Consider the following 13437-nt stretch of genomic DNA (forward strand, 5'->3'; position numbering starts at 1 on the left):
TGTCCTCACCTCTTTCCAGGTATGTGGACGTATTGGGTTAGTGTCGTGGAGTGCCATTAAGGGAATGCCTCTTCCGAACTATCTTGGGCAACGCCACCTCACTTCAGCAGTGGTTAAACAAAGGGTTGGGTTCCGAGCTTCTCCTTCTCATGTCTGCACATGTAGTTGCCTTTCACTTCTTCGTCTCTCACCTCTTAATGCCAGCCCACTGTCCCCCCACCGCCCCCCCTCCACTCCCACTCCTCCCCCACCAACGCCACCAACTTTCAGTGTGAAAATGGTTGCAAATGAATTGATACTTTTTGAAGTTTTCTAGAGGCTTTCAGATTTTTTGTCTGCCAAATGTGACACATCTGTTCAATTGCGCCATCCCTTTAAATTTCATGCTCCCAACTATAATATGCTCCGTACCCCTGCTGTAGTCTGCACCAGACTCTGCAGAATAATTATGTAAATGGTCTGCTTGAGAAAATGTGATTGCTGACTAGATGAGCACAGTAATCACTTAGACCTGATTTACTCCAATAGATGAGCACCCAACAGGGATCAAGATGAGAAGCATTTTCGCTCCTTCAATCCTAGGAGCCAGCCCAGGGATTGAGTCTTGTGACCTTCTGTATGGAACAGCTATAAACTTGCCTCAGTAACTGAACCATTGGGAAGCTAACAGAACATTCTGTTATAGTGATAGTGCACAGGACTACTTTGAGGATCATAAGTGCACTTTACCACTGTCAGCTTGTACTCATATTAGTTTCACAGAATCACAGAATAATACAGTGCAGACGAGGCCCTTCGGCCCATCAAGTCTGCACCGATGCATTAAAACACCTGACCTGTCTACCTAATCCCATTTGCCAGCACTTGGCCCATAGCCTTGAATGTTATGACGTGCCAAGTGCTCATCCAGGTACTTTTTAAAGGATGTGAGGCAAGCTGCCTCTACCACCCTCCCAGGCAGGGCATTCCAGACCGTCACCACCCTCTGGGTAAAAAAGTTCTTCCTCAAATCCCCCTTAAACCTCCCGCCCCTCACCTTAAACTTGTGACCCCTCATAACTGACCCTTCAACTAAGGGGAACAGCTGCTCCCTATCCACCCTGTCCATGCCCCTCATAATCTTGTACACCTCGATCAGATCACCCCTCAGTCTTCTCTGCTCCAGTGAAAACAACCCAAGCCTATCCAACCTCTCTTCATAGCTTAAATGTTCCATCCCAGGCAACATCCTGGTGAATCGCCTCTGCACCCTCTCCAATGCAATCACATCCTTCCTATAATGTGGCGACCAGAATTGCACACAGTACTCCAGCTGTGGCCTTACCAAAGTTCTGTACAACTCCAACATGACCTCCCTGCTTTTGTAATCTATGCCTCGATTGATAAAGGCAAGTGTCCCATATGCCTTTTTCACCACCCTATTAATCTGCCTTTCTACCTTCAGAGATCTATGGACAAACACGCCAAGGTCCCTTTGTTCCTCGGAACTTCCCAGTGTCAGGCCATTCATTGAATGCTTCCGTGTCACATTACTCCTTCCAAAGTGTATCACCTCACACTTTTCAGCGTTAAATTCCATCTGCCACTTTTCTGCCCATTTGACCATCCCGTCAATATCTTCCTGTAACCTAAGACACTCCACCTCACTGTTAACCACTTGGCCAATCTTTGTGTCATCCGTGAACTTACTGATCCTAACCCCCACATAGTCATCTATGTCGTTTATATAAATGACAAACAATAGGGGACCCAGCCACAGATCCCTGTGGTACGCCATTGGACACTGGCTTCCAGTCACTAAAACAGCCGTCTGTCATCACTCGCAGTCTCCTACAGCTAAGCCAATTTTGAATCCACCTTAGCAAGTTACCCTGTATCCCATGTGCATTTGCTTTCTTGATAAGTCTCCCATGTGGGACCTTGTCAAAGGCTTTGCTGAAATCCATGTAAACTACATCAACTGCACTACCCTCATCTACACACCTGGTCACATGCTCAAAAAATTCAATCAAATTTGTTAGGCATGACCTCCCTCTGACAAAGCCATGCTGACTATTCCTAATCAAATTTTGCCTCTCCAAGTGGTGATAGATTCTCTCCTTCATAATTTTCTCCAATAGTTTCCCTACCACTGACGTGATACTCACTGGTCTATAGTTCCCTGGCTTATCTCTACAACCTTTCTTAAATAGTGGGACCACATTAGCTGTTCTCCAGTCCTCTGGCACCTCCCCCGTGGCCAGAGAGGAACTAAAAATTAGGGTCAGAGCCCCTGCAATCTCCATCCTCGCCTCCCACAGCATCCTGGGACACAAATTGTCCGGACCTGGAGATTTGTCCACTTTTAAGCCTTCCAAAACCTCCAATACCTTGTCACTCCCTATGACAATTTGCTCAAGAACCTCACAGTCTCTCTCTCTAAGTTCCATATCTACATCCTCTTTCTCTTGGGTGAAGACAGATGTGAAGTATTCGTTCAACACCCTACCAATGTCCTCTGGCTCACTTGCTTCTGATTCAGAAGGTTGTGGGTTGAAAATCCATTCCAGGGTTTGAGCACATAATCTAGGCTGATACTCCAGTGCAATACCGAGAGAGTGCTGCATTGTCAGAACTGCTGTACTTCGAATGAGGCATTAAACTGAGGGGCCATCTGCTTGTTCCAGTGGTTTAGTGGGATGCCAAAGATCCCAGGCATTATTTGAAGAAATGCAGGTAGTTTTTATGGTGACCTGACCAACATTCCTCCCTCATCCAACCAACTGAATTAGTCAGCCATTCATTGCAGTTTGAAATCTTGATGTGTACAAAATGGCTGCCATGGACAACTGCAGAACAAAACAATTCACTGTATGTAAAATCACAGAATCACAGAATCATTACAGCGCAGAAGGAGGCCATTCGGCCCATTGTGTCCGTACTGGCTCTCTGAAAGAGCAACTCCCTCAGTTCCATTCCCTTGCCTTCTCCCCGTAACCCTGCACATTCTTCCTTTTCATATAACTATCTAATTCCCTTTTGAATGCTTCAATTGAACCTGCCTCCACCCCACTCTCAGGCAGTGCATTCCAGACCTTAACCACTCTCTGCATGAATAAATTTTTCCTCATGTCACTTTTGCTTCTCTTACTAAATACTTTAAATCTGTGCTCTCTTGTTCTCGATCCTTTCACGAGTGGGAACAGTTTCTCTCTATCTACTCTGTCCAGACCCCTCATGATTTTGAATACCTCTATCAAATCACCTCTCAGCCTACCCTTCTCCAAGGAAAACAGTCCTAACTTCTCCAATCTATCTTCATAACTGAAATTCCTCATCCATGGAACCATTCTCGTGAATCTTTTCTGTATTTTTTTTTGCTTGGAAACATTTCTGAAAGATGTGTTAAGATACTTTACTAGTACTTTAAAGGACTTTTCTGAGTACTCTGAGTGACAAGTGGTTATCGTATGTTTAAAGTTTTTTAAATCTGATTTCTATGAACAGCCGCCAATAGTTTTATTACTCCCTTCTTTGTTTCCTTGCAATATCTGTTCAGTTGGCCTCTGTGCAGCTTCCTTCCACTGAGAGCAGAGAGTAGTCTGCACTAGTTAGGAATCTACAATCTCTACGTATGCTGCTCCCTCCACACAGACACTCAATTGCACTGAGCAGATAAATGCTAACAAACTAAAAATCAAAACATTGCAACTCTGGACAATTGCTATCATCAATAACAACATTATCAACAACAACATCACAATAACAGCAGCTTGCATTTGTATAGCGTTTTTCACATAGAAAAGCATCCCAAGGCTTTCACTGAGACATAATCAAATAAATGGACACCAAGCCAAAGAAGGAAATATCAGGAGGGGCGACTGAAAGCCTGGTCAAACTGGTGGATTTTAATGAGGGTATTAGAAGAGAGAGACGACAACAGAGAGATTTAGGGAGGGAGTTCCAGGGGCCTAGGCAATTGGGGACACCTTTGACAGGCTTTACAGAGGGGAAAGGAAAAATCGATTAAAGGATGAGTCCATGTGTGAATTAGGAGGGGCCTGAAAGCGCGGACATAAAGATGGATTTTGAGATGATTTTTAAGAGGTTGAGAGGTAAAGGTTTTGGGAGGGTGTTCACGGGGATAGGTCCAAAGCATCTGAAGACTCTGCTTCCAACAATGGGATAAAAGAGGGATGGGGTGCACCAAAGATCTGTGCTGAGTTCACCGTGCTCAAGCTTCTACAGTCGGGCCCAGCACGCAACAGTTAGGGATGAAGAAAAGAATCAGCCAGGGTTCCAAGCCCTGAATGGTAATGAGCATGTGTAATGAAGACAAGTTCAGGTTCAGCTGTGAGATCCTCCACAGTCACAATTGCTTGCGTGTAGGCACTGGCAATGGGCAAGGCACCAGAGGGCACCTGGGACCTAAAGACCTGCACTCCAGTGAGGCAGAGCTGAGAGGGACTTCCACCCGCCCACTTAACCCAGTGCTGACTCTGATGAATTTACCAGCTCAGTCTTATTTAAATACAATCGGCAGGCTTCCAGCATTTCTTGGGTGCTCACTGCTAGGGAGGTGGGGTGGGAAACGGCCTCTGCTGCAGGATTCCAACACATGCAGCATCTTGAAGTACCAGGCATCAACCTCAAAGCTTTACCACCCAAGTAAGCAGGTGTCACCCATAAGGGGCATTAGATGGATCGTCTCTCTCTTCGTTCACATTCCCACTGCAGACTCATGACCCTCCCACCCTGGTTACTCTCATATTGGGACGCGCGACACCTGCTGACTGTCAACCTTAAGTAGCTTCCAGCACCACTGAGGTGGCAGTCATGCAAAATGTGCCAAACGTTGTCGCACATCATTACCATGCCAATATATGCCCCCACCTGAGTTTTGGTGGGTACTTTTACTTCCAGCATCGGGCACAGGGAACACCGGAAAACCAGAAGACAGAAAATTGGGTGGGGTTATGGTACCCGCCAAATATAGTGCATCTCCACCTGCTGTGGCACTGCCAGAAAATGAAGTGGCTTCAGGAGAGGAGGGAGTAAAGTTTAGGGGCAAGGAAAATGACTCAGGAGAAGAAGACAGAAGTGGTAAATTTCAAAGAAAGTATTAGGAAAAGAGGAAACAAAATAAGATGGAAGATTGGATAGGGGAACATAAATTCCTAGCACACTCGGGGAAAAATCCCACAAAACCTTCAATATCTCCAAGCCTGATCCCATCCTCATCGCATCAATTGTCCCACAGGAATCGCCAATACTGATCAGAGTCGGGAAATGTGGCTAAGTTTCACCTCCCTATTCCAGAAGCACTGATGCTATGGCAGGAGTCACAGGAGTGCTAGCAAACAAAATTTCACACTGATCCACTTAAGGAGATATTAGGACAGATCAGTCAGTAACATTCACAAAATCTGGGAGGGTTCAATTAATCCTATCAGCAGCCACAGATACAGAATGGAGTTCAACTCCCTGATTATTGGGGTGGAAAGAGAATAAATTGTGCACATATACATAAGTTTTATTTATTATGTAATGAACTACTTAGTTACATAAGAAGCATTAAGAACTAGAAAAGGCCTTTTATCCATCCGTCTATCTAAGCTAAGCTCGTCACTCTATTATTTTAACTCTCCCATTGAAGCTCATCCTTCCAGTAAGCTAGGCTTGTATTCCCTTCAGTTTGGAAGATTAAGGGGGGGTCTAATTGAGGTGTTTAACATGATTAGGGAGTTGGTAGGATAGATAGAGAGAAACTATTTTCTCCTATATATAAAAGCAAAATACTGCGGATGCTGGAAATCTGAAACAAAAACAAGAAATGCTGGATTCACTCAGCAGGTCTGGCAGCATCTGTGGAAAGAGAAGCAGAGTTAACGTTTCGGGTCAGTGACCCTTCTTCGGAACTATTTTCTCCTGTTGGGGAGAGCAGAACAAGGGGGCATAACCTCACAATTAGAGTCAGGCTGTTCAGGGCAATGTCAGGAAGCACTTTTTCACAAAACGTGGTGAAAATCTAGAACTGTCTCCCCAAAAAAAACTGTTGACACTAGGTCAACTGAAAATGTCAAAACTGAGATTGTTACATTTTTGTTAGGTAAAAGTATTAAAGTAAATGGAGTTGAGATATAGATTAGCCATGATCTAATTGAATGGTGGAACAGGCTTGAGGGGGTGAATGGCCTACTCCTGTTTCGATGTAATCTAACAATCCAAAGCCCATCTTTCTACATCCCTGGCTGTACCATCGAAACTCTTTGCTCTAATATTTTAACTGCCTATCAAAGCTCTCCCTGCAAGTATTCTAACTCTTCCAGCCTAGCAATTACTTAGCAAAATTAAAAACTCTGAAAGTACTTGCAGGATTAGAGAGTGAGTTATATTTGTGGACAGTTTAAGAAATTCTTTTGAAGAGTTGAAGCTGGTGTTTGGGGATCATGAGATCAAGGGATGCGTCTGTTTGCAATTTCAGACTGCATTGAATGGTCATTGAGATTCCCTCAGTTATGTGGATGTTGCTACACCATCAGTCGGTCCCTGTTCAGTTTTAGGTGCTGTGGTTGTTGGTGCTAAAGCCCATCACAGTCAGTGTCCACCCGACCTGTCTATTTCTATGGATGTATCAGGAAGGCAGCCTGGAGTAACCTTAATCCTTTCATCAGGTAACTGGGTCAAACACGAACAGAACAAAGAATTCTGCTTGAGGCAGTGGCTCCTCTTTGATGGTCAGTGGTAGCAAAATGGGTAGCACTCTCAGCCCTGAGTCAGAAGGTGGTCGGTTTAAATCTCACCCCAGGGACTTGAGCACAGAAATCTAGGCTGGTGCTCGAGTAAAGTACCGAGGGAATGCTGCATTGTTGGAGGTGCCACTTTTCAGATGAGATGTTAAACCAAGGCCCCTTCTGCCCTTATAGGTGGATATAAAAGATCTTAAGGCAGTATTTGAAGAACAGCTGGGGAGTTCTCCCTCGTGTCCTGGCTAATATTTGTCCATCAACCAACGTCACTAAACAGATGATCTGGTGAATATCACATTGCTGTTTGTGGGACAAATTAGCTGCAGTGTTTTCTACATTACAACAGTGACTACGCTTCAGAAGCACTTCATTAGCTGTGAAGCACTTTGGGAGATTCTGACGTTGCGAAAGGCGCTATATAAACGCAAGTCTTTATTGGTGCATGGAATCTGTCCAAATAAATTTAACTTTGCACATTTTCTGGAAGAACTCAGTTAGCACATGCTGATCAGAGATGGCAATATATCCCAGCAGGGAGGCAGAGGGAATAGTCTGTACCTAGCTGCTGCTTGACCTACTGGTTGCTGGCTAGTGGGAACGTTGACTATACAAGTTGCCCTCCAAGATGTGGAGCAGTCAGCCCAGAGGGGCAGCACTACATCTGCCAGCTTTCTCCACTCCTGTACCAAAGACACTCTCTGCTTACTTGGATGGGTTTACATGACCACCCTCAGCTCTCTCTGGAGCACCTGCGTTTGCCTAAACTGTGAGGGGCCAAAATTCCTCGATTCTTGCGTCATCACTCAAGTTGAGATGGGGAGAGACCTCTGGTCGCCCCTCCAGTTTTGGCCCGGAAGCCCAATTCTGTGCATGGGGTCATTTACTTAAAACGGGCAGGTGCCCGCACTGTCACGCCAGCCTGTTAACCTCGACTACAAGAAAGGCAGGATTGGCAAAATCTTGGGTGGGGGTGGGGGGGTGGGTGTACTCCACCTCAACAGCCCTTGTTTACCCTGGCCCCTTCCTGTTACAGATTTTGAGTGTGGAGAGAATGTACACCTCCTCCCTCCGTTCCGCCCCTGCCGGCCACTGTATACATCCCTGCGCCACCCTTGCAGGAATTTCGGGTCTCAAGTGATGGTGAGTCTGTTGACCACTGAGCTGGATACATGTTCTCATCCCAATCCACCTGGCTGCACTGCCCTCCTACAGCAATTCCTGGACACTGGTCAAGGGAATGATTTCTACTAGTCTCAGCATTGTAGTGAAATAGGGGAATATGTCCTTCTTGGCAATGTCCATGAAATCCAAAAAGCAATAAAGGAAATAAACCAACACAAGAAATCTTCCCGGTATATTTACATTGCAGCTTAGAAGCAGTAGCCAGAGGAATGTTCCTCCTCCCACTGCAGGCGCAGGAAGAGTGCCAACTATAACAACAACTTGCATTTGTATATCGCCTTTAACATAGTAAAGGTGCTTCATAAGACCCTCATTAAAAAAAAATGACACTGAGCCATGTAAGGAGATATGTGGGCAGATGACCAAAAGCTTGGCCAAAGAGGAGGAGTGGCTGAAGGGGGGGAAAGAGAGGAAGAAGGTTTTAGGGATGGAATCCCAGAGCTTCAGCCATTGATTTCCATCTTCAGTCCATGGTTGCTTGATGCTAACTACCGTGTCACTGCTGGTGTCTCAGCAGCTATCAGCACAAACCAGCTGTCCGATCTCGGACTTGAAATAACAACAAAATACTGCGGATGCTGGAAATCGGACGTTAAAAACAGAAAATGCTAGAAGTGCTCAGCAGGACAAGCAGCATCTGTGGAGATAGAAAGAGTGAACAGCTGGCATTTTTCGAAAAGGTAAGTTGTTCTGCCACTGGGACCTGACCCCGCATGGGCGGGCAACGGGACCCTGAGTGACATTTTACTGGTGGCGGCCAATCAGAGGGCCGACAGCCTCACTGATACAGGTGGCTGCTGCTAAGACTGCAGGAAGAGGATCCATGCTGAGGTACCCTTGAAGGAAAGGTAAATTTTGTTTTTACTGAGCCAGGGCCAGGCAGGTAAGCCCCAACATTCAGTGGCCGTTGCTGCCGGCTGGAGGGTGGGGGTGGGGGAGCTCTCTGTGGGCCATGGAAGTGACCATAAAGGAGGGCCTCCCCCTCGGAGATCACCAGGGTTTACTCACCAGAGAGGCAGCCCCTCCTGACCCCAGCAAAATGTCAGCTGGTGTGGGAATTGGCCAATAATTGACCAAGTAATTGGCTTAATCATTCATCTTCCTCCTGCGGCAGGCAGCCATGCCGTAGAGATTCCCGCCACTAGTAGCATCCAGTGACAGCAGGAAGACGTCAGGTCCCCTCCACCCCCAAAGCCTCCCACCTCCCACCCCGTCTCCAAAGGACTGGTAAAATCCAGTCCAATGTTCCAGTTCATGTCTTATACCACTCCCTTTTGCTTACACCATCATCCCTTTTGCCATTGAATCTCTCCTACCTTCCACCCTTTCACAGACCTTCCATTTTGTTCTTTCCTCCCCACCCCCACTTTCCTGTAGTTACTGAAAACCTGTTACATCTCCAACTTTTTCCAGTACATCCTATTGACCTGAAATGTTGGCCTGAATTTTCCCTTTGGAGACTGGCTGGATGGGGTAGGGCTGGTAATGTGGCGAGGGTGCGTCAGGAGGGGAGCCTGATTTCTTCCCCTGCCACCGTGGCATATTACCAGCAGGAGGCACCTCAACGACTCAGCCACCCATTGGGCGGCCAACTGAGCCATTTAAGGGGCCAATTAAGGGCTGATTCCCATTTTAAAAAATTCTTTCATGGGATGTGGGGGTCACTGGCAAGGCCAGCATTTGTAGCCCATCCCTAATTGCCCTTGACAACTGAGTGGCTTGCTAGGCCATTTCAGAGGGCAGTTAAGAGTCAACCACATTGCTGTGGATCTGGAGTCACATGTAGGCCAGACCAGGTAAGGATGGCAGATTTCCTTCCCTAAAGGACATTAATGAACCAGATGGGTTTTTATAACAATCGATGATAGTTTCCTGATGCCGGCTAGCTTTCAAATCCAGATTTTTTTTTCATTAATTGAATTAATTGAAGACCCACCTTCCACAGGAGTACTTACCCAACTTTTAGGACGCCTCAGCATTCAGGCACCCTCTCCCTCGAGCTGCAGCCTCAGCAGTGGCCACTGCCAGTGGTGGCACTGCTGAGGCTGTTGGCCACCGGAGCAGGTTCAACTCCTGCTTTCGGCCTGGGTAGCAGGATTCAGCCCCTTAACTCTGTTTCTCACTCTACAGATGCTGTCTGACCTGCTGAATATTTCCACCATTCTCTGTTTAGATCTCAGACCTTCTTGGTTTGTAGAATGCAGTACCACATTGGGCAGTGAATTCACTCACTGTTTTTCAGCTCAGCATAACACATCCAGTCCTCTTGAATCACATGCCAATATTTGTCAATGGTCACTAAGTTTTCTTAATCAGAAGAATCAGATGTGATATTTGTGATTACCCATCCCTGTTGAATTCCTTTATTCAGTATTTTAACACAGACCTAACACACTTATCTTACACAGGTTAACATCTCCACAGGAATATGGGAGAGAGGAATTTCAGACAAGCATTCATCCTGTAGTACTCCACAGTGGAATACCAGGATTTATAGAAAGAGTCTGACAGAAAGAGAGACAGAGACAGAGACAGAGAAAGACAGCAAGAGAGAGAGAGAGAGAAAGAGAGATTGTTAGAGTGTCTTAGTTGCGCACCATGTTGTACAGCCAACCTACAATCCAGCACTGGTTCCAAACCAGTATTCATTGAGGCCTGTACTCTCAACCTTTGGGAGTATATGCCCTGGGGAGATTCACATGAGGAATAAAGGGCAGGGGGATAAAAAGAGGGATGTCAGGTAGTCATCAGTATCAGCTTCTCTGCTGACAAACAGTTTGAGCTGGTCTGTGCTGGGTGTCTTCTCATAGAGTGACTGAAAACTGATCCTTAACAGTGGATTGTAGCTAGAGAGAGCTGTGTAACATTCATTAAGCACAGGCCTATAACCAGGATCTTCTTCCCTTTAATTCTCTGCTATAAATACACTGCAGAGATTCCGTGCAAACTTGCATCCCTCAACTGATCATTTGGGCCAAGAAGCCTGACGTCTTAAAATAAAATGAGGAGGAATCAAATTAAACAGGATTCACAGCCAAGCCACAGATTACTAATGGGCTGGATGCTGATGGCGACTGGACATAAGAACAACCTTCTAACTGGTATGTGTGCTAGTAGTTATTTCTTCCCTTTCATGATCACCCCAGCCATCTCCTCTCCTCTCTTGAACTTGCTGACGACTGTCGGGATTCAGGACCATAATCAATCTCTGGTACTTCACCCAAAAGGCCACGCTCCTTGTGTGAGCTGAGAGAGGAAGTGCCAACAATTTATTCAACTGTGGGATGGGGGATATTACAGTTGTCACCCGACCACCACTCATGTGACTTTCCAACAGGATCGGCTACGGCAGGAACCCTGGCCGATATTTCCCCTCCCTAAGGCCAAATGCAGCAGCCCAACTCCCACCACTGTACCTGAGATCAGCATATGCCAGGGCTCAAACTTTGAAACTTTATTGCTTTTTTTTTGTTATATATTAATGACCTGGACTTGTGTATATAAGAACATAAGTAAATAAGAACTAGGAGCAGGAGTAGGCAATTCAACCCCTCGAGCCTGCTCCGCCATTCAATACAAACATGGCTGATCTCATCTCGGCCTCAACTCCACTTTCTTGCCCGTTCTCCATAACCTTTCAACCCATTTCTAATTAAAAATCTGTCTATCTCCTCCTCAAATTTACTCAATGTCCCGGCATCCACCACACTCTGGGGTAGTGAATTCCACAGATTCACGACCCTTTGAGAGAAGTAATTTCTCCTCATCTCAGTTTTAAATCTGCTACCCCTTATCCTAAAACTATGACCCACAAGAGGAAACATCCTCTCTACGTCTACTTTGTCAATTCCCTTAATCATCTTTTTTACCTCAATTAGATCTCCTCTCATTCTTCAAAACTCTAGAGAATAAAGGCCTAAACTGCTCAATCTCTCTTCAAAACACAAACCCCTCATCTCTGGAATCAATCTAGTGGATCTCCTCTGAACTGCCTCTAATGCAATTACATCCCTCCTCAAGTAAAGGGATCAAAACTGTACGCAATACTCCAGGTGTGGTCTCACTAATGCCTTGTACAGTTGCAGCAACATTTCCCTACTTTTATACTCTATTCCTTTAGCAATAAATGCCAAAATTCCATTTGCCTTCCTTATCACCTGCTGTACCTGCAAACCAGTTTTCTGTGATTCATGCACGAGGACACCCAGATCCCTCTGCATCGAAGCACTCTGAAGTTTCTCTCCATTTAGATAATAATTTGCCTTTCTATTCTACCAACCAAAATGGATAACCTCACACTTATCCATGTTAAACTCCATCTGCCAAATTTTGGCCCATTCACCTAACCTATCCATATCCATTTGTAAATTTCTTATTTCTTTATTGCAACTTATTATCCCACCTATTTTAGTGTCATCTGCAAATTTGGCTATAGTACCTTCTATCCCTGCATCCAAGTCATTTATATAGATTGTAAATAGTTGGGACCCGAGGCTCGAACCCTGTGGCACCCCACTAGTTACATCTTGCCAGCCAGAGAAAAGACCCATTTATCCCGACTCTCTGTTTTCTGTTGGTTAGCCAATCCTCTATCCAAGCTAATAAATTGCCCCTAACCCCATGTGATCTTACCTTGTGTATTAACCTTTTGTGCAGCACCTTATCAAATGCCTTTTGGATGTCCAGATATACGACATCTACAGGATCCCCATTATCCACTTGTTACAGCTTCGAAGAACTCTAGCAAATTAGTCAAACATGATTTACCTTTCATATAACTATGCTGATTCTGATGGATTGCGTTTTGACTTTCTAAATGTCCTGTTATTACTTCCTTAATAATGGATTCTAACAATTTCCCAATGACAGATGTTAAACTAACTGGTCTATAGTTTCCTACTTTCTGCCTCCCTCCTTTTTTGAATAAGGGCGTTATATTAGCATTTTTCCAATCCACTGGAACCTTTCCCGCATCCAGGGAATTTTGGAATATCATAACCAATGGATCTACTATCTCCACTGCCACTTCCTTAAAGACCCTAGGATGTAGGCCATCAGGCCCTGGGGACTTGTCTGCCTTCAATCCCAATAGTTTGCTCAGTACTTTTTCCCTAGTGATGATGATTATGGGGGATAATTTCAAAATTTGCAGGTGATACAAAATTCAGAAATATAAGAGATGGACAGTAACAGACTACGGAAGGACATAGACAGATGGATGAAATGGGCAAACACATCACAGATGAAGTTTAACAGAGAGACATGTAAAGTGATACATTTTGGTAGGAAGAATGAGGAGAGGCAATATGAACTAAATGGTATAATTTTAAAGTGGGTGCAGTAACAGAGAGACTTGGGGGTATAAATACACAAATCTTTAAAGGTGACAGCGCAAGCTGAGAAGACTGTTACAAAAACTATGGGAATCTTGACTTTATTAATAGAAGAATAAAGTACAAAATGAAGGAAGCTCATCTAAATCTTTATAGAACACTGGTTAGGATCAGCTGGAGTACTGTGTTCAATT

Source organism: Heterodontus francisci, chromosome 37, assembly GCF_036365525.1.
Source record: "Heterodontus francisci isolate sHetFra1 chromosome 37, sHetFra1.hap1, whole genome shotgun sequence".
Taxonomy (NCBI): domain Eukaryota; kingdom Metazoa; phylum Chordata; class Chondrichthyes; order Heterodontiformes; family Heterodontidae; genus Heterodontus; species Heterodontus francisci.